At 41.5% G+C, this 27,544-nt stretch overlaps 1 protein-coding gene and 1 long non-coding RNA gene across 4 annotated transcripts in view; one reads left to right on the forward strand and one right to left on the reverse strand.

Annotated features, from left to right (window-relative positions):
- The window catches only part of ABCG2 (ATP binding cassette subfamily G member 2 (Junior blood group)), a 159,465-nt gene that overhangs the window by 74,319 nt on the left and 57,602 nt on the right, over nt 1–27,544 (reverse strand). Inside the window, exons 1-2 of one of the 3 annotated variants that reach the window (XM_032332841.1) lie at nt 10,886–11,211; nt 10,438–10,506 (exon numbers count right to left, since the gene is read on the reverse strand). The exons of the other annotated variants lie outside the window; for them this stretch is intronic. The gene's annotated coding sequence lies outside the window, so the exon portion shown is untranslated. Of the gene's footprint in view, nt 1–10,437; nt 10,507–10,885; nt 11,212–27,544 lie in introns of those variants that run through there. 3 annotated transcript variants of the gene reach the window in all.
- Nucleotides 11,417–27,334, forward strand: LOC116584464. The gene is made up of 3 exons (XR_004283204.1): nt 11,417–11,483; nt 14,544–14,806; nt 27,218–27,334. It is a non-coding gene; the product is annotated as an uncharacterized LOC116584464 (long non-coding RNA).

A 27,544-nucleotide genomic window follows, 5' to 3' on the forward strand; every position in this document is an offset into this window, starting at 1 on the left:
ACCCAAAATCTGCTCTATTGCTGTCACAGTATAACATTTGATTCAATTTTAGAAACTGGAAAAGTAGGAACCACCCAAAGATTGGCACCCAGGAAATTAAAGGTAAATAGCTTAGTTGTGTGTGGGTTTTTTTAAGATTTTATTTATTTATTTGAGAGAGAGAGAAAGCAAGAGAGGATGAGAGCGGGGTGAGGAGAAGAGGGCTGAGCAGGGAGTCTGATGAGGGGCTTGACCCCAGGAATCTGGGATCGTGACCTGAGCGGAAGACTGAGCCACCAAGGTGCCCCTAAACAGGTTAGTTCTAATCTGTGAACACAATGAATGGTAATAATTAGCCAAAATCCTATTCTCTTAAATAGGTGAAAACAGTGGAAACAAAAATACAGGGTTCAAGTCATTTATAACACTTACATCTTGATTTTATAAATTTCTTAAGCTATGTCTCCATGTCTTCAGAAGCCAAAATACGCCAGTTCTAACACCAGCAATCACTTCTATTACCATCTCCACGGGAGGTTTAGCACTGAGGAAGCCTTAATCCTTAAGACTCATACAGAAAATCAAATAACATAACCAAATTTAAATAGGACATTGGCTCAAGATGAAATCCTCTAATAAGATTTTTTTGTGAGATTTTCTGCTAGTAAAAGGCACCAACTGGAGCTAAAGTACCCCAAAGACCACCCATGCCCATGCAAGGAAGATGGCTAAAATTTACCCATGTGATCACATTTCAGAAGTGTGTGCATACAAAGAGTGCCTTCATTGTGATGGGATTAAGTTTGCGATTCACACTTGTAGGAGCTGCTCAAAAGGATTCCAACCATCTTCCTCAGGGAGATGGCAGGGCTTCAAAAATTCATGAGGCACACATCTAGAGATTAGATAGCTATAACCAAGGCACACCATCCAGCTAAGGCACATTATACACATACACACAAAAAAGACAACTAACTTTTTATTTCTAACACCAATATGGAACAATGCATTACTCCAAGACGAAACAAAAAACATACAGCAATAATTACAAAAGAAGAAAATGCAACAACCATAGCACCATATTAACCTCAAAGGGCTTGATCTCCAGTTAAGACCGTATACTGCGTTTAGAGGAATCACCAAAAGTAACTGCCTCCAAGTAAACATTAATCTTTCCCTATGGTCAGAAGCTTTCTGGACATACGTGTTGCTAACATTGGATTAGCATTATCTTCTTTTGTACATAAAAAACAACCAAAATTGGGGCCCCTGGGTGGCTGAGTGGGTTAAGTGTCTGCCTTCAGCTCAGGTCATGCTCCCTGCCTTCGGCTCAGGGTCCTGGGACTGAGCCCCGAATCAGGCTCTCTGCTCAGCAGGGAGCCTGCTTCCCCCCACTCTTTGCCTGCCTCTCTGCCTACTTGTGATCTCTTTCTCTCTATCAAATAATTACTAAAAACTGTATTAAAAACAAAAACAACTTAATTCCCTATCGCAAAAATCGCCTTCCCACCTTGTTGTTCCTTCCCTCCTCCCAGAACATCTGCTGGTCCTCATCGCGTTCTTATCCCTTTCTGTATCCTAGACCTACTGCAAGAATATTTATTTTTAAAGGTTTATTTATTTATTTATCTTGAGAGAGAGACAGAGAGAGAGAAAGAGAGACAGTGTGAGGGGGAAGGGGCAAGGAGAGAGGAAGAGTGAGATCCAAGCAGACTCCATGCAGAGTGCGGAGCCTGATACGGGGCTCGGCTCAATCTCACGACCCTGATATCATGACCTGAGCTGAAACCGGGAGTCAGATGCTCAACTGACTACACCAGCCAGATGTCTCCCAAAACATTTACTAAGCTGCAATTTCCACAATATTTTAACTCTGTTCTGAAATTAGTCTATAAATATCTTTACATAACACTGAAGTCAGCAATTTAATAAGAGGCAAGTATGTGACACTTTGCAAAAAAAAACAGCCCTTATACATTTATGTCTACATATATCTGTAGAGCTAGTTTCCCAAGACCAATGGAACTAAACTGTACACACAGTGCGCGCGCGCACACACACACACGCACACACACCCCACCATATTCAAATCAAATGGATTTATATTAAATGTCAAATCAGATGCTATAAAATTTATAATCAGACACACAAAATATGAATTGAATTATGAATACACTGTTGATAATGGGTACAATAACATAATAAAGTAAAGAGAAGCATACAAAGGGCTTCACAAGTCACTCGAACCCAGCCTATTCTGCTGTCTGGCCTGATAATATCACTTAGCCGGCTGGAAAAATCCTTTCAAGCATGATCGAAGGGCTTTAAATAATGAGATTCTTTTCCCCTTTCCAGCTGTCCCTATTCTGGTGATCAGACCGATGCCACCTTTTCTCTCTTCTTGTTTTCTACTAGTGAAGCCACATTTTTGCTTTTTTGAAAAGTTCGAACAGTCTTCTGCCATAGATGTTGCCATATTGACTATAAGGATGATAACCTGCATTTTAAAATGACCTTCTCCTCTGTGTCACTCTTCACCATACCTACAATCTGAAAGTCTACTGTAAACAGAATGCATAATACAATAAAAGTTGCAGAGAGATAAGAAAAGTTCACAGGTTAATTCTAAAGTCCTCAGCCAGGCACCTGCCCACAATTATGACTAATGCTCACACTAGGAGAAGCCAGGAGAGCCTCAGGTCAAGAATTCAGGGCCTTCCTCTTACATTCTTTCCTTCATGCTAACACGAGTAAATGGAGAGTTTCAACACTACCTCGCAGTCACAAGGACAGGCTGTGTAGGCAAACCTCCTTCAACTATTTACTACGATGCCAAGAGACTACAATCCTGACAAGGAGTTAGGGGGTCTCAAGTCACTGTCTGGTGATTACTATAAAACTTATGAACAGAAAACAGAAGCAGGAAGAGTATAGAGCATTGTTCGAAAGGGAACTTAAAATCTGACTTTTAACTTCCATAAATCACCCCCTGCATTTCAAAAGTCATCTATCAATCAGTGGGTATTCACATGATCTGTGATTTGACAGATCCACCCTGAGGCATCCAACGTTGACACCATATTCAGGTCTAAAGTCTGCTCAGCAACAGAGTTGGAATCAGACTGCTCAAGTCTTCGGGACAAGGAAACAAGCCCAGAATGGCAGTCTAGGCCCCCACAGCATTGCGGCAGAGTGATCTGGGAAACATGGTGTGAAGCACAGGGTCAGCCAGACAGAGCAACAGAGAACTCATCATGGAAGGCATGTATGATCAGTGAGAAGCCACCCAGGCCTTTTAAGCAACATGTCTGATCTGAACTAAGTTGTTTGTTTGGTTTTTTTAAGATTTTATTTATTTATTTGACAGACAGAAGTCACAAGTAGGCTGAGCAGCAGGCAGAGAGAGAGGAGGAAGCAGGCTCCCCACCAAGCAGAGAGCCTGATGTGGTGTTCGATCCCAGGACCCCGGGATCATGACCCGAGCTGAAGGCAGAGGCTTTAACACACTGAGACACCCAGACACCCCCTGAACTAAGTTTTTAAACTGCTGTTCTGGCAGGTATATGGCAAGCAGAGCACAGGGGCCAGTTAGAAGAAAGAAGGTGAGACCTGCTTGGACAAGAGGATAAGCCTCGGTAATGACAGAGAGGACATCAAAAACTCAAGGACTCGGGGCGCCTGGGTGGCTCAGTGGATTAAGCCGCTGCCTTCGGCTCAGGTCATGATCTCAGTGTCCTGGGATCGAGCCCTGCATCTGGCTCTTTGCTCAGCGGGAGCCTGCTTCTCTCTCTCTCTACCTGACTCTCCACCTACTTGTGATCTCTCTCTCTGTCAAATAAATAAATAAAATCTTAAAAAAAAAAAAAAAAAAAAACTCAAGGACTCACTTCCAATGTGGTAAGTTTTAGAAGCCTGTAAGACATCTGAGAGAAAGAGAGAGATCTTCAGTTAGAAAACGCAGAACCATAAACAAGACTCTTGTGGATTGCAAACAACCCCACCCTCCTGGGGTCTTCCTAATATGATAACGTATTGCTTTTTGATTTTTTAAAAAACACTACAGACCCACATTTGATGGAGCACCCAAGTGTAAACTCTTTCCAAGAGGCACTGATGGATTTACACTGTCACACACAATTGTAAAGTTTAGGATCTTGGCAGCTGCAGTAAATTTCAAATATCCAAATAGAGGATCTTTGTCCTTGGTCTCCTCAGCTCCTTGATCTCGTGCTCCCTACTATCTAAGTCCTGCAGACACACAACCTTGGAACTGTCTTCTCACCCACCTGTCTTTTTCACGTTTTATCCATCTCCTATCCTTCCAGCCTACTGCTTCTATTTATCTCAAGACAACACCCCAGGACTCCCTCTGTTCGCACCCAAAGTAAACCTTCGACTCTCCTTGTGATTTAAAGACATTTTGCACATTACAAAGATAGGACCTATGCAGATGTCCCCTTTACATATATTCAGCCATTAGTCAAAAATGTAATTTAACTAAGCTACTTAACAACAACAATTAAATTCCTGCTTTCCTTTTAGAGCCTAATAAATTAAAGTTTTGTGTTCATTCTGTTTGTTTTGTAAGCACTTATAAGTCACTATTTGAGAAAAACTGGGAACTTTTAAAAACTCGAAACCCTGACAATTTTATTTATTTCCCATAAGAGACTAACCCTAAACTGTCAACTACACTGAGGTCTTCTATAATGTTTGATATTTAAAGCATTATCCGGGGGCACCCAGGTGGCTCAGTCAGTTCAGGTCATGATCCCAGGGTCCTGGGATCGAGCCCTGCATCAGGCTCTCTACTCAGTGGAGAGCCTGCTTATCCCTCTCCCACTCCCGCTGCTTGTGTTCCCTCTTTCGCTGTGTCTCTCTCTCTGTCAAATAAATAAATAAAGTCTTAAAAAAAAAATAAAAAGCATTATCCCATTTGTACCCATGCACTTGCTAGGTCACAAATTTATTAAACTTAAAAAGCCCAAAGTAACTCCAGTAACATTCTTAGTGCCCAGATCTTGGTTTCTCAAATAAAGAACCAGAGTGTCTTAGAGAAATGGTTGATTCCAGGGTTAGGACACAGAAAATACAAAACGAGCCTAGAGCATTCTGTGGTACCAGCAAGTAAGATTAAAGCTTTTTAGAGTTGGGATAAGGGGGCAAGTGGAATGTTAGAAGGGCACAGAGGCCAACCTGAAAGAAAGTTCTAGTGGCCAAAGCTGGAAGAGTTTGAGCAGCAAGTTAAATAACAACCCATAAAATAACAACTATCCATGCATCCGTACTGATACAAATAGTTGAACAAATAAATGGGAAAAAAAATTCTAATCAGTAAACACAGAAGAATGAGAAAAAAAAAATGTTTGACCACCATTAGAACAATAAACTACAGGGGCTCCTGGGTGGCTCAGTGGGTTAAGCAGCTGACCCTTGGTTTCGACTCGTGTGGTGATCTCACAGGTGTGGGATCAAGCCCCATGTCAGGGGCTTCATGCTAAGCTCAGAGATTATCTCTCTCCTCGTCCTCTACCCCTCCCCACTCATGCTCAAGCTCACACTCTCTCAAATAAATACATAAAATCTTTTAAATAAATAAGAACAATATAGTCCAATGTACATCCAATTCTACCAATGGATGCAAAATTAGTGAATAAAAGTTTAAGGAGAAACAGAATACTCACACAGCCCGAGCTTCCCTTCCAAGATATCTACTACTTACAAAGAGAAAAATAACTTTCCACTGGGGACCAGGCAAACAGCACCTTAATCAAGGTTTATATCAGCAAAAAGACATCACAGGCCCCGGACATGACGCACTGAGATTCCTTCCGGTATTTTTTCCCCAAATGCGTAACTTCAATGTGATCATGTGAAAACCTCAAGTACTAATTGAGGAATAGCCTACAAAATAACTGACCAGTACTCTTCACAAGTTCTTAGACTGGATGTTGAACAGAAAAAGGATAGTGAAAAGCCACTGAACTCCAAAGAAGTCTATAGTTTCGATAACAGTAAAATAATCTCGCACTAATGTGAATCTATCCGTTTTGACAATTTAACTACAGTTTCACAAGATGTTACAGGAACTCTCTGTACCATATTTTTCTGCAACTTTTCAGGAAGCCTAAAAAATTACTTCAAAACAGCACATAAAAATCAGTAATCAAAGAACCCCAATCTTTTTTCAGTATTTATAACAGAAGCATAATGTCAGACTTAAAATGCCATCTTTGGGGCTGTCTGGGCCGCACAGTCTGTGGAGCATCCGACTCTTGGTTTCAGCTCAGGTCGTGATCTCAGGGTTGTGAGATCCAGTCCAACGTCTGGCTCTGCACTTAGCACAGGGTCGGCTTGAGATTCTCTCTCCCTTCCCCTCTGCCCCTCCTACTTGTGCTCTCTTGTTCTCTCTTTCAGAAAAAAACAAAACAAAACAAAAAAACTTTTTAAAAAAAATGCCATCTCTGGGGGCGCCTGGGTGGCTCAGTTGTTAAGTGTCTGCCCTTCAGCTCAGGTCATGATCCCAGGGTCCTGGAATCAAGCCCTGCATGGGGCTCCCTGCTCCGCCAAAAGCCTGCTTCTCCCTCTCCCAGTCCCCCTGCTTGTGTTCCCTCTCTCACTGTCTCTCTCTCTGTGTCAAATAAATAAAATCTTTTAAAAACTTAAATTAAATTAAAAATGTCATCTGTGTTCTTGAAAACTTCAGCAAAAGCTATCTATACAAACCCAACCACCGCTGTAGGCATTCTGGAAAGCACTGTTGTATAATACATTTGTTATATGTGTTTTATGACACATTTATTGTGTTTTATAGACACAACAATAACATCTCTTTCTTGTTACTCTGGCATATTTATGATTAGCTGAAATTCAAATGACATGAAGGTTGTGAGAGACTCCTAAGAGCCAAGCTTTAACGGCTATATCACTTTACACTGAGAAGGAAGAGCAAGAAGCTTCCCTTTTGTAAAATTGTTCTCCAGAAGTGATTTGTCCTCTTCCTTGAGGAAGCAGAAGACTAGCTGAGGACAAAACACAAGCTGACATCCTGCAAACCACAACCCTCCCCCGCCCCCCACTCATGGAGGGACTTGTGTGACATTCTTTTTGAAAGCCCTAACTCTCTTAATGTTTATGTCTTGCTAGAGGGAAAAACCTTAACTTGATGATGGCAAGGCCTCCGGGATCTTGTAAGTCCTCTTTAGAAGATGTAAGTTCTTTTGAAAACCTCATTTACTTTTCCTTATCTCCCCCAACCCCATAGTACATAATCAATTGTTCCTCACAACCCCCTGCACAGCTCTTTCTGCCCCCGGGGGTCCCTTGCTTTCATAAAACTGCCATTTTGGCCCAAAGATGTCTCAAGAATTCTTTCCTGGTCATTGGCTCCAGACCTCATCCTAGCAAACCTCACCTATGTTTCAAAACCACATCACTTATATGGGTGGAAATAGGGAAGGGAGAAAAACAGCAATTTGCTTTTTGTTGAAAAATTCAAAACACTTTAATTTGCCTCTGGGTTGGGACAGCACTCTATGAGGTAAGATGGAACACATCTCCCTGAGGGGTGGGGAGATGCGTATCTATCTCTGTGTCTGAATACAATGGGTGGTTTGTAGCTCCAGGGAACATTCCTCCAATTTTACCCTTCCAGTTACCTCGAAGAATTTAATACCAGTGAAATGACAACGACCTAATGCTAACCTGACCCCAAGTACTAATCTCCAGCCAGCTCCTGTCTGAAGAGTAGTAAGATTTTTTTCAGTTGCAAACCCAAAAAGATTGGGCTGGTGATCAGTAAAGTGCAAGAAACCTCCTTCAGTGGAGTTTCGGACGTGGCCAAGATTTTGCTCCGCCCTTCTATCAAAAACAGAAGGTCGTCGGAATCGTGATGAGAACTGCAGTTTGGCTTTACTCACAACCCCCCTACCTGGGTTTTTAAACAACCAGGACACTACTAACGTCCCACATTAGGACTCTCTGAATGAGTATTCATCTCTATGAATAAGCTAATAGTGTGGCTCAAAAATTAGATACCCACTTTCTAATGGTCTCTCAGCGACGTAGAATACCTGCTTCAAAAAGCGATGGGGGCGAGCCTGGCACGAGAAGGGGGAGTACCTGCCAGTAGGTTTCGAGGGGAGAGGATGAAGAAATGTGATGGTTCTACGCACCATACTTTAAGTAGATGAACTGTGGGATATGTGAGCTCTGTGATGCGGGGGAAAAAATAAAGTCCGAACCATCCAGACACTTTATTATCACTGAGTCACAACCTAGAGTGAACTGGGAACTGATATTTTAAAAGACAAATTTTAGCTTCCTGTGGGTAGACCCATGTATCCTATATCCTATAGAGACGATGGTCATTCAGGTTCTTTTAATTTTCACTAAAAAAATCTCAACCCTAACCTATCACCCCAGTAAGCAACACAGATTAAGCCTTCCCTATTGATATAACCTTTAACTGCTGCCAAACTTCTATCAAAAAATCCCGACAGAGAAAAATATAGGGTATTTTGGTTTTGTTTTTAAAGATTTTATTTATTCATTTGTCAGAGAGAGACACAGTGAGAGAGGGAGCACAAGCAGGGGGAGTGGGAGGAGAATCAGGCTTCCTGGAAGCCTGATGTGGGGCTGAACCCCAAAACCCTAGGATCGTGACCTGCGCCGAAGGCAGACATTTAATGACTAAGCCACCTAGGCACCCTAAATACGGTGTATTTAAAGAACATTAGATCCATCCATCCATCTATAAAATCATCCATCTATAAAATATAAAAGATTTATCCCTTAATAAACCCCAAACCATCAAACAACAGCATGTGTGACCAAAGGTCTCAGACACCACAAGGGTTTCTTATTACCCTCAGGGTAAGGAAAATTGCAACTACAGCGAACGGTCCTAGAAATTGCACTACTGCATGTACTACATGGATGGGCACACAGGATGCTCTCCCATGCCATTTACAGTCTCCTTTGCATCTTTTGTAAATGTTAGGAAAAGCTTTTCTATGGAGCTGATATGTTTCCCCCTTTATGCTCATTGATTTGTGTGACTCATCATCCCTTTTTATTATGGCTTCCAGAGGCAACATTAATTTGCACAGCATCTGTCCAAGTCCATTTTAACGTGCTTTCCTTTACACTATTTTATTTTCCACTTGGAATACTTAATGCTCACCTCAAATGTTTCATGGATGCTTAATAAAAATAAATGCAGAAATAGATCTTGGCTCTAAGTGTATTTTAACAGCATCTTAATACAAAAGAACGTGTTTCCTAAGGGAGTTGTTGCTGAATGCACTGGGGCTGGAAAAAAGGTAACCAACACACATTTATACTATAAATCTGTTTCTTTCTAAAAGTGGAATGAGCTTTTATATTTCCACTGCTAGGCAAGAAAATAAAACTAGGCAACATTAGTTACTTTTGTAACTGTAAATTTACAATCTAATTTTTTTGATCTTGTATTTTTCTTTATTGTTCTAACTTCTTCAGAATTATTTTTTCCAAAGATCTTATTTATTTACTTGAGATACAGAGAGCATGTGTGGGGGTCAGGGGGAGACAGAGAAGCTGGCTCTAAGCTGAGCACGACACTGGAATCAAAGGCAGACGCTTAACTAACTGAACCATCCAGGTGCCCTGCTCTAGTACAATGTTTAATAATAACTGTAATATGCTGGTTAACTTTTTGAAGTCAATCATTAAAAACCAACTATACACAAATACACACACACACACACACAATTACAAAAGGGAGCTCAATAACTTTTTAGCAAGCCATTCAAAAGTTGTGGACAAAACTTTATGTCCTGGGACGCCTGGGTCTCTCAGTGGGTTAAACATCTGCCTTCCCCTCAGGTCATGATCCAAGGGTACTAGGATCCAGCCCCACATGGTCTCCCCACTAGGCCACAACCCTGCTTCTTCCTCCCCCACTCCCCCTGCTTGTGTTCCCTCTCTCGCTGTGTCTCTGTCAAATAAATAAATAAAATCTTTCAAAGTATATATACATATATAGGTACATATATATACACATACCTACCCTGGGCCTAAGAAAAAAAAGACAAAATGATTGGTTAATCCCTTTAAAAGTACTAACACTAACAAATTTCTCTCCTACCTTGTAGTAACTTCTGTGCTTAGTTAAGTTTTTACCCATTTACTATCTATCAACTCTTGTTCCATACATTTGGAGAAAGCCAGTTTACCGTCTAGTTCTTAAGACACACCACCGGACACAAAATCAGCTGGCACCAAGGCACTGATTTCTGAAAAAAACGGTCTGAAATCTCGATTTGGATTTCACATTCATTTCCAAGTGAAATTGGGAAGGACTAACTAAAACCTAGTCGTCTCAACTGAAGTTTTCTATTTTCTACCAAATGTCCGTGCAATACCCACCAGATCTTTCAAGCCACACATCCCAAATGGCTTTCACCATGTACTCACTCAGCTTAGTAGAGGTTCAGTTCCACCGAGGTCTTCGATCTCAGAGTCCGTGTGTCCAGAGGCAGAGCCCTAACAGTTGTTTATATAGACGCTGAGCTGAGTCAGCCAAACCTTCCAAACGTACCCTAAGGAAGCAGCTCTTAAAAATAGCATCAAGTATCTGTATGGTGCTTTCTAAATCGGGAAGAGCTTTTCTAACATCTCCCTGGCTCTTTCCCAGGCTGCTTTCTTCCTGCGACTGCCAGTCTCTGCAGGACTGTCTGGGACTCCCTCTTGCCTCCCGCGCGCTCCGGACTCCAGGTCGAACCGCGCGGGACTCAGGACACCGCGGGCGCGCACAGCGCACCCCATCCCCCACCGCGCCGGGCGACCCGCCCTGACCCACGCGCTCGGCTCGGCGGGCGGCCCACCCACGGTGTCCGCGCGCTCCCGCCTGGCCGGCACTCACACGCGCAGCTAGCGGCCCGGGAAGACGCCCGGCCGGGGCACAGTAACTGTCGGGAGCGGCGGGCCAGGGCGGCCAGGGCTGCGAAGAGGCGAGCGCCGGCAGCGCCGACGCCGGCTTCGCCTTCGTTATCCCCCCGCCGCAGGCCGGGAGAGCGCAGGGCGGCGGCTCCCTCGGGGTCCGACCGGAGGAGTAGCGCCGCCTGCCTGGCCGCGATAAAGCGCCCTACGGCCGCAGCGGAGCAGCGCGCGGGTGGGCGGCCAGGAAACGAAACAGGACACTGGCTCGAGGGCCATCCTCTTGCGGGACCCAGGTCACGGAGCTGACTCTCCCAGAGCGCGCATGGACAAACCCCAAAATCCCGCCTTGCTGGGTCTGTACGAAAGGGACAGTGGTGATTAGCCCTAGTAATCACAGGACGCTACCGGGGCTGATGGATACGAGCTCGAACCTGGACGGATTTGTTCACTGTCTGTGTCCCGCGCCCTAAGCTCCGAGGGACGCTGACACCGAGGGTTGTTTTTTTTTTTTTTTCCTATCAAACACGTTGCCCACCCCGAGAGCAAGTAGGTCTCTATAGAATGAGCTTCTGAGAAATTAGGTGATTACTCCCCAAGACAATAACTTAAGGAATTGAATCTAATACGGGGTGGGGGAGGAGGGCGAGGAACAAGTTGAATGAAAATATTACTCGAACGATTTAAGTGTATTCTGCACACATTTTTAAAAGATTTTATTTATTTATTTATTTATTTATTTATTTATCAGAGAGAGAGAGTACACAAGTAGGCAGAGTGGCAGGGAGAAGCAGGCTCCCCGCTGAGCACAGAGCCTGATATGGGACTTGGTCCCAGGACCCTGGGATCATGACCTAATCTGAAGGCAGCGGTTTAACCGCCTGAGCCACCCATGTGTACCTGCACGCTCTTGTAATAAATACTTCTCTGTAATACTGTTCGTGTGAGAAAGCTGGAAAGTGTGCATATTCAAGAAAGGGTTTGGTTATCAGGCTTTATGAGTGTTTATGACTTTCCCAAAATTTGCCTGTTGCAGATACCCTTGAAAATTAATACTTACATCTACTTTCTGATTTACGTTTACAAACAAAAATCAAATTATTTAAAGCAAAACCAGGAATTACTGTTAACTCTTTTTTAACTGTTAATTCTTTTTTTTTTTTTTAAGATTTTATTTATTTGTCAGAGAGAGAGGAGCAAGAGTGAGCACAGGCAGACAGAGTGGCAGGCAGAGGCAGAGGGAGAAGCAGGCTCCTTGCTTAGCAGGGAGCCAGATGTGGGACTTGATCCCAAGACACTGGGATCATGACCTGAGCCAAAGGCAGCTGCTTAACCAATGAGCCACCCAGGCGGTCCCTTAACTGTTAATTCTTAACCCCTTACAGGAAATCTTTAATCACAGGGCATCTGGCTGGCTTAGTTGGTGAAGTGTGTGACCCTTGATTTCAGGGTTGTGAGTTCAAGCCCTATATTGGGTGCGGAGACTACTTTAAAAAGGGTAAGTTTCAGGGGTGGCTCAGTGGGTTAAGCCTCTGCCTTGGGCTCAGGTCATGATCTCAGGGTCCTGGGATGGAGCTCGGCATGGAGCCCTGCATCAGGCTCTCTGCTTGGCAGGGAGCCTGCTTCCCCCTCTCTCCCTGCCTGCTGCTTTGTCTACTTGTGATCTCTCTGTCAAAAGAATAAATAAAATCTTTAAAAATATAAATTAATAAATTTTAAAAGACATTTAAAGACCTGTATACAAATATATTTGTCATTTTAGGCCAGGACTGAGAAAAATTTTTCAGAGACGGCTTTTAATAACCGCTTGCAAAATTTAAAAACACCCACTAAAGAACAAAATTTTACTGATGTCAGTAAAGATTTTTTAAATTGCTAGCAAATTCTAAAGGCAATTCCAAGAGGGGACTTGTAAAAATGGGGGGAAAATATACATAAAATTGATGAAAAGCACATTTAGAAAAGAAACAGGACAATAGGTTGAATATAGCACTGTGTAATATATAAAACAAAAACAAACCAAAACCTTATGCATAGAAAATAGCTGGCAATACAAGAAAAAAAAAATTTTTTTCTGGGTTGTGACATTATGGTTCTTTTTTTTCTTCTATTTTAGTGTAATTTTCTAAAATTTTTTAGTGCAGATATACAACTTTTATTTTGGAAAAAAGAATTTTGTTTAAAAGTAAATCAGTAAGGGATGCCTGGGTGGCTAGCCAGTTAAGCATCTGCCTTAGGCTCAAGTCATGGTCCTGGGGCTGTAATCGAGTCTCGGAGAGGGGCTCCTAGCTCAGCAGGGAGCCTGCTTCTCCCTCTGCCTACCACCCCCCTTTGTGTTATTTCTCTCCCCCCACCCAAATAAAACCTTTTTAAAAAAAGTAAATCAGGGGGCACCTGGGTGGCTTAGTGGGTTAAAGCCTCTGCCTTAGGCTCAGGTCATGATCTCAGGGTCCTGGGATTGAGCCCCACGTCAGGCTCTCCGCTCCTCGGGAGCCTGCTTCCCTTCCTCTCTCTCTGCCTTGTGATCTCTGTCAAATAAATAAATAAAAATCTTAAAAAAAAAAAAAAAAAAAAAGTAAATCAGGGACGCCTGGGTGGCTCAGTTGGTTAAGCTGGTTGGTTCAGCTCAGGTCATGATCCCAGGGTCATAACCCCAGGGTCCTGGGATCGAGTCCCACATGGGGCTCCTTGCTCGGCAGGGAGCCTGCTTCTCTCGCTGCCCCTGCCTGCCTCTCTGCCTGCTTGTGTGTACGCTCTCTCTCTCTCTCTCTGGCAAATAAATAAAATCTTAAAAAAAAAAAAGTTTTTTTTAAAGTAAATCAATAAAATGCCAGTGTTTTAGTCAGTAAAAAATATATGACAATACTTAAAGACAGAACCTCACCTAAAATAGGGCTAAAAAATCACTAAAACAAAAAATTTTCTACCTTATTTTTAGTAAAATTTTTAAAGGAGTTTGATTTTTTCATATTGATAAATCAGTGTATATGCTTGCTAAAATTACATTAATTCCTATTCTCACTCTAATACTCGCTACAGCTGATCACTGCCATCAAATTCTGTTTGATAAATTCAGATTAGAGTCAGCCTTTCATGAATGCATTGCATTATTAAGAAATGCGTCATTTTAGCTTATAAGTTAGCATTTTATTTTGTGCTAATCATCTTCAAAATCCCTGTCTTCTCTTTTAGTATTTGAGTGTTTTATGTCACAGAGTATAGGGAAGAAGGAACATAAAGATGACCTTCCTGGGGCACCCGGGTGGCTCAGTGGGTTAAAGCCTCTCCCTTCGGCTCAGGTCACGATCCCAGGGTGCTGGGATTGAGCCCTGCATCAGGCTCTCTACTCACAGGAATCCTGCTTCCCCCTTTCTCTGCCTGCCTCTTGCCTACTTGTGATCTCTCTCTCTCTCAAATGAATAAATAAAGTCTTAAAAAAAAAAAAGGTCACTTGTTCACCTGAGCTTTCACGAAAACTGGATAGAGTAATAATTTTAATCTCTTTAAATCTGATAACAAATGGCAGTGTTTCGATTTACATCTCTTAGATTTAGTGAGAGTAAACTTTTTTAATGTTTAATGATCATTTGTGGTTTATTTATAAATTTCCTATGTAAGGCCTTTTCCCATTTCTCTCTATAAAGTTCTTAGGTTGCAGAACAAGGAAGGAGGAGACTGGTTCTCTGAAGAACGTTGATCTGCTGGGCTGTCTCCAAGTTAGTTGAAGTCACTGTCATATTTTACAAGCCTTCCAATCAAACCACAGAATTATCAAAAGTAACGATTTCTTTACAATCCTAATGGAAAGCTCTGGGGCCATCTGGAGTCCATACCTGTGAAACACACATTGAAGATCTCAAATGCGCCCCTGGCAGGAGCAAGGTGTCGCCAAGTGCTTTTGTGACAGGTAAGGACAGACAAATAGGGAAGATGCCCTCAGGGGAAGGGAGCAGACAGACTCTTTCATGGAATCAATGAAGCCTCACTTCTTGAAAACTCCAAAAATAATGGGAAGTTTTTCTTTTTGTGGGGGAGGAGGAGGTGATAATACACATCCTGTGTGGTTTTCGCCAGGTATTCATGTTTGGTGGAAAGTCAGCAACAGACACAGGCAAAGGCTACAGATTCGCTTAATGCTGATAAACGGTATGGCTTCTTGTAAGAATGGCAACCAAAGCCAAATCAAAAACAGTATTCTCATTAAAGGAGCAAACCTCCTGGACTTGTAACGCCATGAAACAGTCACTCTACTATCAAAGCTCCCCTACAGACCAAACGAGAAGCTCTCTTCCTCTTTCTCATAGGAGTTTTCATACCATCCTAGATTTTCCCAGCTGCCCCGAGCTCTCGGTCTATTCTCCAGCCTGACCACCAAGGGCGAGGAGCTGGTAAGGACTCAGTACCTTCCTCAGCACTTACTCCAAGTGGTGAACTTCTCAGGGTCAATTTTCCCCTTACAAGTCCAGGTTTCAGACAGGACCTATTATGGACCTGGGGGTATTTGTATATAACACCTGTAATGGGTCCAGTATATTTATTTTCACTACTCCCAAATAAAAACCATTTTTAAAAAAGCAAATAAAAAACAGTACAGGTGGCTGTAGGCACTGAGTTCCCCCATGGCTCTTTTTAGAGCCACTAGAGACATTTGATGAACTCCAGAAGAGAAAGATCAGCCTATAAAGGGCTTGAACACTGATGCGTAAGTGAAGGAGTAGAAACAGGGTGTAGATAACTCTTACCAAAGGTTTCACTATAACAAGAAGGTAAGAGAAAGGAGTGTCTCTTAAAACTATCGTAGGGGGCACCTGGGTGGCTCAGGGTTAAGCCTCTGCCTTCAGCTCAGGTCATGATCCCAGGGTCCTGGAATAGAGGCCCACATCGGGCTCTCTGCTCAGCAGGGAGCCGGCTTCCTCCTCTCTCTCTGCCTGCCTCTCTGCCTACCTGTGATCTCTGTCTGTCAAATAAATAAATAAAATTTTTAAATCTTTTTTTAAAAAAAACCATCTTGGGGTTCAAAGAATATATTTCTTATTTGGTTAAGTTAGGCAGGCTGGAATATGTGTGCACACCAAGAGGAAGTCACAGAGAAGAAATGGTAGTTAACTGGTGTGATCAGGTCCCTTACAAAGGGAAAGAGGAATTAGCATTAGAAAAGGAATTTTTTTTAATTATAGCAGAAAGAAAGGAAGTGAGGATGAGTCCTCATGCAGATGAGTGTTTTAGTAAGGGAAAGAAAGAAAATGGAAAGAAGTACACTTTCTCTCTGAAGCTGGAGGATCTGCTGAAGGTATCATGTGAAAGCAAAGACAAGGGACTTAACCCTGAAATAGACTTCTATTTGTTTCCTATGGTGCCATAACAAATTCCCACAAACTTAATGGCTTAAGACAACAAAATGTGTTATTCTACATTTCCATAGGTCAGAAGTCCAAACTGGGCCTGACTGGGCTAAAATCAAAGATGCCAGCATGGTTAGTATTCCCTTCTGGAACTTTTTCCAGATTTTAAAGGGCAGACGCATCCCTTGCTCATGGTCCCCTTCCTCTTGCTTCCAAGCCAACAGCAGAGCATCACTCTGACCTTGCTTCTGTTACCGTATCTTCATTCTGCTTCCCTCTTCTACTTTGAAAGCACTCTTGTGATTACTTTTAGACACACTGGATAAGCCCTGATAATCTTTCTACCTTAAAGTCATTTCATTAGCAACCTTAATTTCATTGTCAAACTTAATTCTCCTTTAGCGGGCAAACTAACACATTTACCTTCTGACTATTAGAACATGACATCTGGGTTGCCTGGGTGGCTCAGTTAAGTGTCTGCCTTAAGCTCAGGTCATGAGCCTGGGCTCCTGGGATCGAGTCCTGCATTGGGCTCCCTGCTCAGGCTCCAGAGAGCCTGCTTCTTCCTCTGCCTGCCTCTCCCCCTGCTTGTGCTCTCTCTTGGTTTCTCTCTCTTTCTCTCTCTCTCTGACAAATAAATAAATAAATAAAATCTTAAAAAAAAATTTAAAAAAGGACATGACATCTTTGGGAGGCCATTATTCTGCCTAATACAAGGCCCTAAGAAAACAAAGAGGATGCTAATACCTAATGTGGAAATGTTGGGGTTCCGAGCCAAAGGCCAAGAAAGAATTCTTGAGATGTCTTGGGTGCAAACAGGTATTTTTATTAAGGCACGGGGACAGGAGCTACGGGCAGAGAGGACTGCCAAGGGATTGTGAGGAGCAACTGATTATATACTATGGAATTGGGGGAGGTAAAGCTAGGGGTAGTTTCCAAAAGGATTTTCATGCAGACTCACAGAATCCTGGCGGCCTAGCTATTGTCAAGCTAAGGTGGTTTTTCCTTCTAGCAAGGCATTCACATGGGAGTTCCTGGAGGACTGTTGTCCTCGGCCTGCCCCAAGTATTTGTTAGTGGGCTACAGGTTCTAAGAAAATTTAATTTTACCTACATTTCTTTTTGTCTTTGTTCCCCACATCACCACCCAGCCCCACAGAGTTCTTATGAATATTATTTTAAACTGAAGACATTTGAGAGACAACTGATGCTGAAAGCAGCCTTCTTGGAGTTTCCCTTATCTGACTAAAGGCAAGGCCTTCAGAGAGTGAAACACCATAAATCCCGTCTCAGGGGAGCTTCACTGCTAGGAAAAAGACCAACCATTCACACTTGGATAAGAAATTGCATAAACAAGGACTATCACAAACAGTCATACTTTCATTTGTTTCTCGAAAAGCCCTTTGTTATCCAGTGGAAGTCCTCTTTCCTGTCCCTCTTTGCCCCCATTAGTTGGTATATAAACCTCACAAACCTTATCTTTTCTACTTTAATCTGTTGTCAGATAACTTTCAAGCTCCTCCCCCACCCCACGGGATCTGAATTGGTGGAGGGAAAATTTGTCCTCCCAATAGCAGTAAGGGACCTGGAAGGAGCGCACAGCAACACCAGGGACCCCGAAGACTGCATTCTGCAAATGTAGCAGGATCAAAGCCACGAGTGGGCACTGCTTTCCCATTCACAAAGAATTCCCATTCATAAAGAGAGAGAGGTTAGAAGATCGAATAAATTTGAAAACACGGTTTGGACAAGGCACAGAATAATGAAGTAAGGACTTCAGTGTGCGAAATGATTCGTCATAGGAAAGTGAAGCCAGGAAAGGACAGGTCGAAAGGGCATCTTGAGCGTGAGAAACTAATGAAAGTTTAGTGTAAAGGGATGATATTGTCAAAATAGTGTTAAAAAGATTGATCTGTCCACATATAGAATGGATGGGGGTTATGGCAGAAATCAGTTTGGAAGTGAACCAAAAAACCACTGAGCTCGAACAAAGGAGGAAAAAATTTTGAGGGAAGGGGCATGAGGGAAACATTGTGAAGGAGAACTTGACAGTACCTGGTAACTGAGAGAAAACTGAAGGTGAAAGACATAGGAGTTAGAGCTGACTGCAGACCCTGAACCTGAGAAGCTAAAGAACTTATGGTGTCAGTAATGGAAATTGTGAGAAAGAAATGCCCTAACCCTTTGTGTATGTCCTACACATTGCCTCTCTCAGAGTCTTGAACACAATAGGTAACTGATAAAAATTTATTGACTCAATAATAAAAGCAAGTTTATCATATGCAATTCAGGGGCCTCTCCACCCTTAACCTAAATCTGCCAGGCTATAAAACTGGATGAGGGTTTCATCAGTGGCTGACCCCTTTCACATGATACATTACTGAGTACTATAAACACTTCACTGTCTGCAGAGGGAAGAATTTGTTCTTGGTTGTGAATGAAGTCAAAGTGTAACGAGCATTAAATGACACATGATTCATTACACTTAGAATTTTTTCACATCTGGGTGTCATGCTTAATATTATCATAGATGACGTCAGCAAAGCCAAACACTTCGCCCATAACCCTTATTAGAGCAGAAAACATACACCCATTATTCTCTGAGTAACAAAGCCATCGCCGATCTAGATGGACTCAAGTTTTATTTCACCTTGAGAGTTTTTGCTATTTGACCCTTTTGTGTCTCAATGTCTTTCTTCATATTAGGGGTGATAATACCTATGTTACAGGGTTAAATAAAGTTAAAAATAAAATCATGCATATTTGGAAAATTTTTTACCCAATGCCAATCATAACAGCTAATATTTATTAAGTACTTGCTACTTGCTGGGGATTGTTCTCAATGCCTTTAAGTTTTGTGAGGGTTTTTTTTGTTTTGTTTTGTTTTTAAACCTTGCTGTATCTTCATAATAATACCCTTAGGTGGATTCTATTAAAATCTCTATGTTGCGGGGCACCTGGGTGGCTCAGTGGGTTAAGCCTCTGCCTTCGGCCCAGGTCAAGATCCCAGGAGCCTGGGATCGAGCCCTGCGTTGGGGCTCTCTGCTCAGCAGGGAGCCTGCTTCCCTTCCTCTCTCTCTGCCTGCCTCTCTGCCTACTTGTGATCTCTGTCAAATAAATAAATAAAATCTTTAAAAAAAATAAATAAAATCTCTATGTTGCAGACAAAACTGAAGCATAATGAGATTAACCAATTTACCCCAGGTGATAAAGCTAGTAAACAACTTAGGCTCACATTTTGGCTCTGCATTCAGCTGATATAAGAAACAATTACACCATTATTTCCTATAGAAACTGCCAAGAAGGGACACCTGTGGGTTGAGCCTCTGCCTTCGGCTGAGGTGGTGATCTCGGGGTCCTGGGATCCAGCCCCACATTGGGCTCTCTGCACAGTGGAGGGCCTGCTTCCCCCTCTCTCTGCCTGCCTCTCAGCCTGCTTGTGATCTCTGTCGAACAAATAAATAAAAATCTTAAAAAAAAAAAAAAGAAAAGAAAAGAAACTACTAAGAAAAAAAGTTTGGACAAAAAAAGTAGAATGAATTTGCTCACCCTTCAAAGTCCCCCTGAACCACACTTATCAACATAAAAGAAGAAAAACAAGAAAGTCTAGGCAGTTGCAAATCCAAGATAGAGATCCCCATGAAAGAAACCCCAAATGGTAAGAATTGTACTAAAGCTTGCAGGTTGAGGGAGTTAGGTCTAGAAGCAGGGAATGGTGGTAAGGAGTTTGGTCAATGGAATTCAAACCACACAAAGCAGAGGGCCAGAGTCAGGGATGAGGGTGGCCACTTAAAAAAAGGTGGAGGTGGTGAGAGACAGGGCTGTTCAGCTCTGCCTAGGGATGCGTGGCTGTGTTGTGTGAGGGGGATACTTAGGCAGAGACACAGCATGTTGGTGGGGAAGCTCCTCCAGCCCTCATTGCCTCCCTAGTGCCTGTTAGAGGTCTCTGTGTCTCCCCACAGTCAAGGGGCAGTAGGCACTGACAGTCACTGATGTGGCCCTTTGACTGGGAAGTGCTTGGTCTCATGGGCTGCCTCTGGGAAGGTCTTCAACACTACTGGATAAGCTCTGTGCCTCCCCCGCTCCCTGCTCAGTAACAGGGCTTCCCTAAATTACATATGTCCTCAACAGAAGTGTGTGAGATTCAAGCTACTATCCTGGCCTTCCCAAACTCAGCAATTTATGAGTGATTTGGGGGGTGCCTGGGTAGCTCAGTCTTATCAGTTAAGTTCTGCCTTCAGTTCAGGTCATGATCGCAAGGTCTTGGGATCAAGCCCCACATCAGGCTCCCGGCTCAGCGGGGAGTCTGCTTCTCCCTCTCTCTGCCCCTCCCCCTGACTGGGCGCACGCGCGCTCTCTCTCTCTCTCTCTCTCTGTCAAATCAATAAAATCTTAAAAAAAAATCTGATATTCAATTAAATCATGTTAATCCTACAAAAAAAAGTCACTACTAAGCTATGGCTAAGGCTGCTCCATTTATAGGAAAACAGGGAGACACATGTACACGCAGCTGGGCTTTCTTTCTACTCCTCCACGTCTCTTAGCTCTCACATGTTTTCCACATCTTCATCTCCCTGTGTTGTATCTTAGATAATTTCTTCACAGATACATCTTCTCTGTTCTCTGTGCAGTTGTATTTATCTTCTTTTTTTTTTTTTTTTAAGTCTTTATTTATCTATTTGACAGACAGAGATCACAAGTAGGCAGAGAGGCAGGCAGAGAGAGGAGGAGGAAGCAGGCTCCCTGCTGAGCAGAGAGCCCAATGTGGGGCTCGATCCCAAGACCCTGAGACCATGACCTGAGCTGAAGGCAGAGGCTTTAACCCACTGAGCCACCAGGTGCCCCTGTATTTATCTTCTATCCAAATTCTTAACTCCAATGATTAGGGATTCTTTTCATTTCTAAAATCAATATTTTGTTCTTCTTCAAACTGGCCTAATTATTTGATAGTCTCCTATTCTTATTCATGTTTTCAGTATCTTTTTTTTTTTTTTTTTTACATTTTACAGCACTTCAAGCAGAATTATTTTTCATTTTAATTCTGATAATTATAATATCTGAAGTCTTTGTGGTTCTGGCTCTGTTACCGATGGCTTGCTCACTGATGTTCGTTTTCTAATTTTTTAAGTTTTTTGGGCAATCTACCTGTAGGAATTTTTTGAGGCCTAGTTGAGGGTACAGTCATCTGCAAAAGTCTGGATTTCCTTCTCTCAGACATCTGGGGATATTACCCATCCTCATAATTACATTATAGGTGCATGTTTTTGGGTCAAGTAAAGAATATAGATTCAGCTCTCAAGTAGCTTAAGATTTGGCCCATTGCTACAAATTCTCAGGGGACTTTTTTTTCCCTTCTTTTTAAAATGTCCATTCATAGTGTGGGCCAAGATAGCAATGTTTTCTTGTGGCCTGCCTTTGCAGGGTGGGTTTCTTTTCTAGTTTGACCTCTCTGAAGGTATACTTCTCCTAGGTCTAGGCATTATGCTTCCATTTTATGCAAACTCAAGGCTTTGGCCCTGTGCCCTCTGTGCAATGCAGTTCAGATCACAAAGACCACTGTATACCTCAGATACCCAGGGGCCTCAAGAATTAGCTTACCTGCTTGGTCTTTGCTCTATTACTGATGCTAGTGGACTTAATCATTTAAAGTGGGTTTTAATATTTAATGAAGTATTTTTAGATATCATATAGCTGCACAGTTTCAGAGCATCTAACGGGGCAAACATGCTGAAAACAAAAGTCCTCAAATATATCTGTCATCTTTTTTACTTTTTCATGTTATTATGGAAAATTATAAACATTTCACAGGTAGGAAAAAATATGATGAGGCCCAAGGCACTGATCAGCCACTAGCGGCCAATCTTAATTTTTATTCATATTCCCCTTTTCTTTTCCTTTCCCACAAATTATTTTTTTGAAGAATGCTTTCAAGTTTTGTTTATTTATTTATTTATTGAGAAAGAGAGAGAGAGCACAAGTGGGGGGACAGAGGGAGAGGGAGAAGCAGACTCCCCACTGAGCAGGGAGCCTAATGCGGGGCTCCAATCCGAGGACCCTGAGATCATGACCTGAGCTGAAGGCAGATGCTCAACTGACTAAGCCACCCAGCTACCCTCCCACAAATTATTTTGAAACAAATTTCAGAAAGCAACTACTTTCATTCATAGATATTATCATATGTATTTCATAAATATTTTCATAATGTTCTCCCCACACACATAGAGGATGTTTAGAAATGTCCAGTAGCCTTTTTGTGGTCATGTTTGAGGGTTGTTATTGTCATGTAACGGTCATGAGCCAAGGATGAAAAGCGTCCCATGAAATAAGCAACAGTGTCACATCCAAGAAATCACTGTCAAATCCAATATCATAATGACTTTCACCTATGTTTTCTTCTAAGGGTTTTGCAATTTTGGCTCTTACCTTTAGGTCTGTGATCCATTTTGAGTGTTTTCTGTCCATGGTGTAAGGAAAAGATCCAACTTTATTCTTTTGCATGTTGAATATACAGTTTTCCCAACACCATTTCTTGAAAATAGTATCTTTTTCCCATTTTAAAAAAAAATTATTAATTCATTTATTTGACAAAGAGATTGAGAGAGCACAGGTAGGCAGAGAGAGAAGGGGAAGCAGGCTCCCCGCTGAGCAGAGAGCCTGATGCGGGGCTCAATCCCACGACCGGGGGACTATGACCTGAGGTGAAGGCAGAGACCAAACCCTCTGAGCCAGGGTGTCGCCTCCTATCTTTTTGCCATTAAATGACCTTTGTACGCTTGTTGAAAATTGAGCATACATGCACGAGTAGTTATTTTGGAGTTATTTTGGAGCTTTTAATTCTATTCCATTGGTCTATATGCCTGTCCTTATGCCAGCACCACACTGTTGTGATTATACTAGCTTGGAAGTAAGTTTTGGAATCAGAAAGTGTGAGACTTCTAACTTGATCTTCATTTTCAAGAGTATTTTGGGTAGTCCCTTGAGATTCAGATGCATTTTTGGGATGGGTTTTTCTGTTTCTGCAAAAAATGCCATTGGGATTTTGATAATTACACGCAATCTGTAAGTCATTTTGGGTAGCACTGTCATCTTAACATGCACTGTGTCCATCCATGGACACAGGATGTCTTTCCACTTATTTATGTTTTCTTTAATTTCCTTCAGCAATATTTTGTTGTTTTCAGTGTGCAGGTCTTTCACCTTCTTGGTTTACCGCTAAGTATTTTATTGTTTTTTATACTATTGTAAACAAAATTATTTTCTTAATTTTCTTTTCAGATTTTCATTGATGTGGTATAGAAAAGCAAGTGATTTCTGCAGGTTGATTTTGTACCTGCAACTCTGTTGAATTCATTCATTAACTCTAAAACATTTTTTGTGTGTGGAATCTTTTGGGTTTTCTATGTATAAGATCATACCATCAGGTGCCTATGTGGTCGGTCGGTTAAGCATCCAGCTCTGATTTCAGCTCAGGTCATGATCTCAAGGTTGTAAGGCTGAGCCCCGTAACAGCCTCTATGCTGAAAGTAGAGCCTGCTTGGGATTCTCTCTGTCCCTCTCCCTCTACCCTCCACTCTCCCACACCCCCATGTGTGCACATTCTCTCTCTCTTCTGGGGGAAAAAAAAAAAGAAAGAAAGAAAGAAAAGATCATACTATATGAATAGAGATAATTTATTTACTTGCCAGTTTGGATGCATTTCTTTCTCTTGCCTAATTGTTCTGGCTAGAATTTCCAATACTGTGTTGAATCGGAGTGGGAAAAGGAGGCATCTTTGTCTTGTACCTGATTTTTTTTTTTATTTTATTTATTTTTTGACACAGAGAGAGATCACAAGTAGGCAGAGAGAGAGAGAAGCAGGCTCCGCTGAGAAGAGAGCCCGATGCGGGGCTCGATCCGAGGATCCTGGGACCATGACCCGAGCCAAAGGCAGAGGCCTTAACCCACTGAGCCACCCAAGCGCCCCTGTCTTGTATCTGATTTTAAGGGTAAAATTTTCAGTCTTTCACCACTAAGTATGATGTTAGCTGTGAATCTTTCATATATGGCCTCTATCATGTTAAGGAAGTTTCCTTCTATTCCTAGCTTATTGAGGGTTGTTTTTTTTTTTATCATAAAAGGGTGTTAATTTTTTAAAGTATCTTTACAAAGATACTTTGAGTATATCTTTGCACCATGAGATTATCCTATAATTTTTTTTCCCTTCATTCTAATAATGTGGTATAGTGCATTGATTGTTTTTCATAAGTTGAACCATCCTAACACTTCAGGGTTAAATCCCATCTGGTCATGGTTTATGATCCTTTTAATAAGTTGCTAAATTTGATTTGCTAGTATTATGTTAAGAATTTTTGCATCTTTATTCACAAAGGATAGTAGCCTACCATTCCTTTTTTCTTGTAGTGTCTTTATGTAGTTTTGGTATCAGGGAATGCTGACTTCACAGAATGAGTTAGGAGGTGTTCCTTTCTCTTTAATTTTTTGGAGAGTTTGAGAAGGATTGGTGTTGGTTCTTTAAATATTTGGTAGCTTGGTCCATTGCTTTTCTTTGTTGGGAGGTTTTTATTACTGTTTCAATCTCCTTGCCAGTTGTAGGTCTATTCAGGTTCTCTATTTCTTTTTCTTTTTAAGATTTTATTTGTTTGTTTACTTATTATTCTGTTTTTAAATTTTTTTTGGTGGTCAGCAAAGCAAAGTTTGTTGAACAATAGTACAAAACTCCTGAAGAAGAAGGGGACCCAAGAGGGTTGCCTTAAGATTTTATTTTTAAGGGTGCCTGGGTGGCTCAGTGGGTTAAGCCACTGCCTTTGGCTCAGGTCATGATCTCAGGGTCCTGGGATCGAGTCCCGCATCAGGCTCTCTGCTCAGCAGGGAGCCTGCTTCCTCCTATCTCTCTCTCTGCCTGCCTCTATGCCTACTTGTGATCTCTGTCAAATAAATAAATAAAATCTTTAAAAAAAAAAAAAAAAAAAAGATTTTATTTTTAAGTAGTCTCTACACCCAACATGGGGCTCGAACTTACAACTCCGAGATCAAGAGTAGCATATACCATCAACTGAGCCAGCCAAGTGCCTCAGCTTTTCAATTTCTTCATGAGTTCATTTGGCAGATTGTATGTTTCTGGGAATTTGTCCCTCTTAATTAGGTTACCTAATTTGTTGATGGGCGTTTTCTTTTATAACATGTTTATTTCTGTAAAATCAGTAGTAATGTCCCAACTGTTGTTAGTAATTTGAATCTTCTCTCTTTGTTCTTAGTTAGTGTAGCTAAAGGTCTGTCAGTTTTGTTGATCTGTTCAAAGAAACAATTTTTATTTCACGGTATTATTTTAAACTTATAAATATACGTACTTATAAAATATGTCCATGATTTTATAAATGCTTCCTTAAATATTTTCCTTAAAAGATTGTGAATTACATTTTAAAGCCAGTTTCTAGCTTTTTAATGGGTACTTAGTAAATTCACTGTTAAATGAACAAATGAGGTTAGTTTAATGAGGTATACAAAAAAGAAATGTATGTAAATCATAAATGCAAAGGAAGCAGGGGGTGGTTTGAGGGAAATGTGCAAAGTTCGCCCTTATACACTGAAAACAATCTAATTCCCTTAACAGCAAGAGTTTTTTGTTGTTGCTGCTGTTATTTAAAACAAAAATCCCTGAGGTAGACTTCTATTATTAAAGCCTGGGTTTCTGCAGAGTTCAGTTCTTCCTCACTTCTCTTTGATGTTTAAATTGCTTTATCACGAGCCAGCAAATAAAACCTCAATCTTATCAGGAAATAATGACTTTCTCTCTTTGTTCTGTTGCCTTACCTGAACTTGATGATTCCCGATGGTTTTGTTTTTCTTCAATTTAAGCTCGGCCTCCAGTGCTCCAAACACCTTGCATACAGGCAATGCAACTGAGTCATTGAGTTCATTTACAGAATTAAAAGGTGTCTGGTTAGTTGTAAAGTCCCTTTGACTCAGCTGGAGATCAGTTACTCAGCTTGCTCACTAGCAGAGTGTTTCAAATTGTGGTCTGATAATCCTAGGGTACCAAGGAAAGGCTTCAGGGACTCCACAACCTTTCATGTAAATGTTGTTTTTAAGATACTTTTAGCCATTTAGAGAAAATATTTACAAATCTATCTGACAAACAACTTGTATCCATAGCAGGGATTTTTTTCCCCAAAATCAATAAATAACATTCATACATTTATAGATCCATTCTGCAGTGAAATTAAAAATGTAAACACTGCATATGCTTTTTTTTTTAAGCCATCCAAGTGCCCCTGGAACATTTTTACTTTTACTGGGAGGATTTCCTAATTAGCATTTCTTGCAGGGCAGTTCTTTTTTTTTTCTTTTCTTTTCTTTTCTAAGATTTTATTTATTTATTTGGCACAGAGAGAGAGACATCACAAGTAGGCAGAGAGGCAGAGAGAGGGGGGAAACAGTCTCTCGCTGAGCAGAGAGCCCGCTGGGGCACTTGATCCTAGGACCCTGAGATCATCACCTGAGCCAAAGGCAGACACCCAACTCACCAAGCCACCCAAGCGCCCCCTGCAGGGCAGTTCTAACAGTAACAAATCTCTAGCTTTTGGTTATCTGGGAATATTCTCATTTCTCTCTCATTTTTGAAAGTCAGTTTTCCAGATATAAGGTTCTTTGTTGACAGTTTTTTCTTTTATATTTTTAAATATATCAGTACACTACTTCTGGCCTCCAAGGTTTCTATTGAGAAATCCGCTGAGACTCTTACAAAGGATCACTTACATGTGATGATTTGTTTCTTTCTAATTGCTTTCAAGATTCTCTCTTTGCCTTTCTTTTGACAATTAGATCTTGATGCTGGTCTCTGGATTTATTTTACTCGGACTTGAACTCCTTGAATTTGTACATTTATATATTGTATCAAATTTTGGTATTTTTTCAGCCATTTTCTTGAAATATTCTTTCTGTTCATTTTCCTCTCTTCTTTTTCTTATATTCCTACAGTGCATATGTTAGTCAACTTGATGGTGTCTGAAGGTCTCTTAAGCTTACACCATACACAAAGATAAACTCGAAATGGATAAAAGACCTCAACGTGAGGCAGGAATCTATCAAAACCCTGGAGGAGCACATACACAGTAACCTCTTCAACATCGGCCACAGCAACTTCTTTCAAGATATGTCTCCAAACGCAAAGGAAACAAAAGCAAAGATGAACTTTTGGGACTTCATCAAGATCAAAAGCTTCTGCACAGCAAAGGAAACAGTCAACAAAACAAAGAGGCAACCCATGGAATGGGAGAAAATGACAGTACAAAGGGCTGCAAGAGT

This window comes from Mustela erminea, chromosome 2 (genome assembly GCF_009829155.1).
Source record: "Mustela erminea isolate mMusErm1 chromosome 2, mMusErm1.Pri, whole genome shotgun sequence".
In the NCBI taxonomy this organism is placed as follows: Eukaryota; Metazoa; Chordata; class Mammalia; order Carnivora; family Mustelidae; genus Mustela; species Mustela erminea.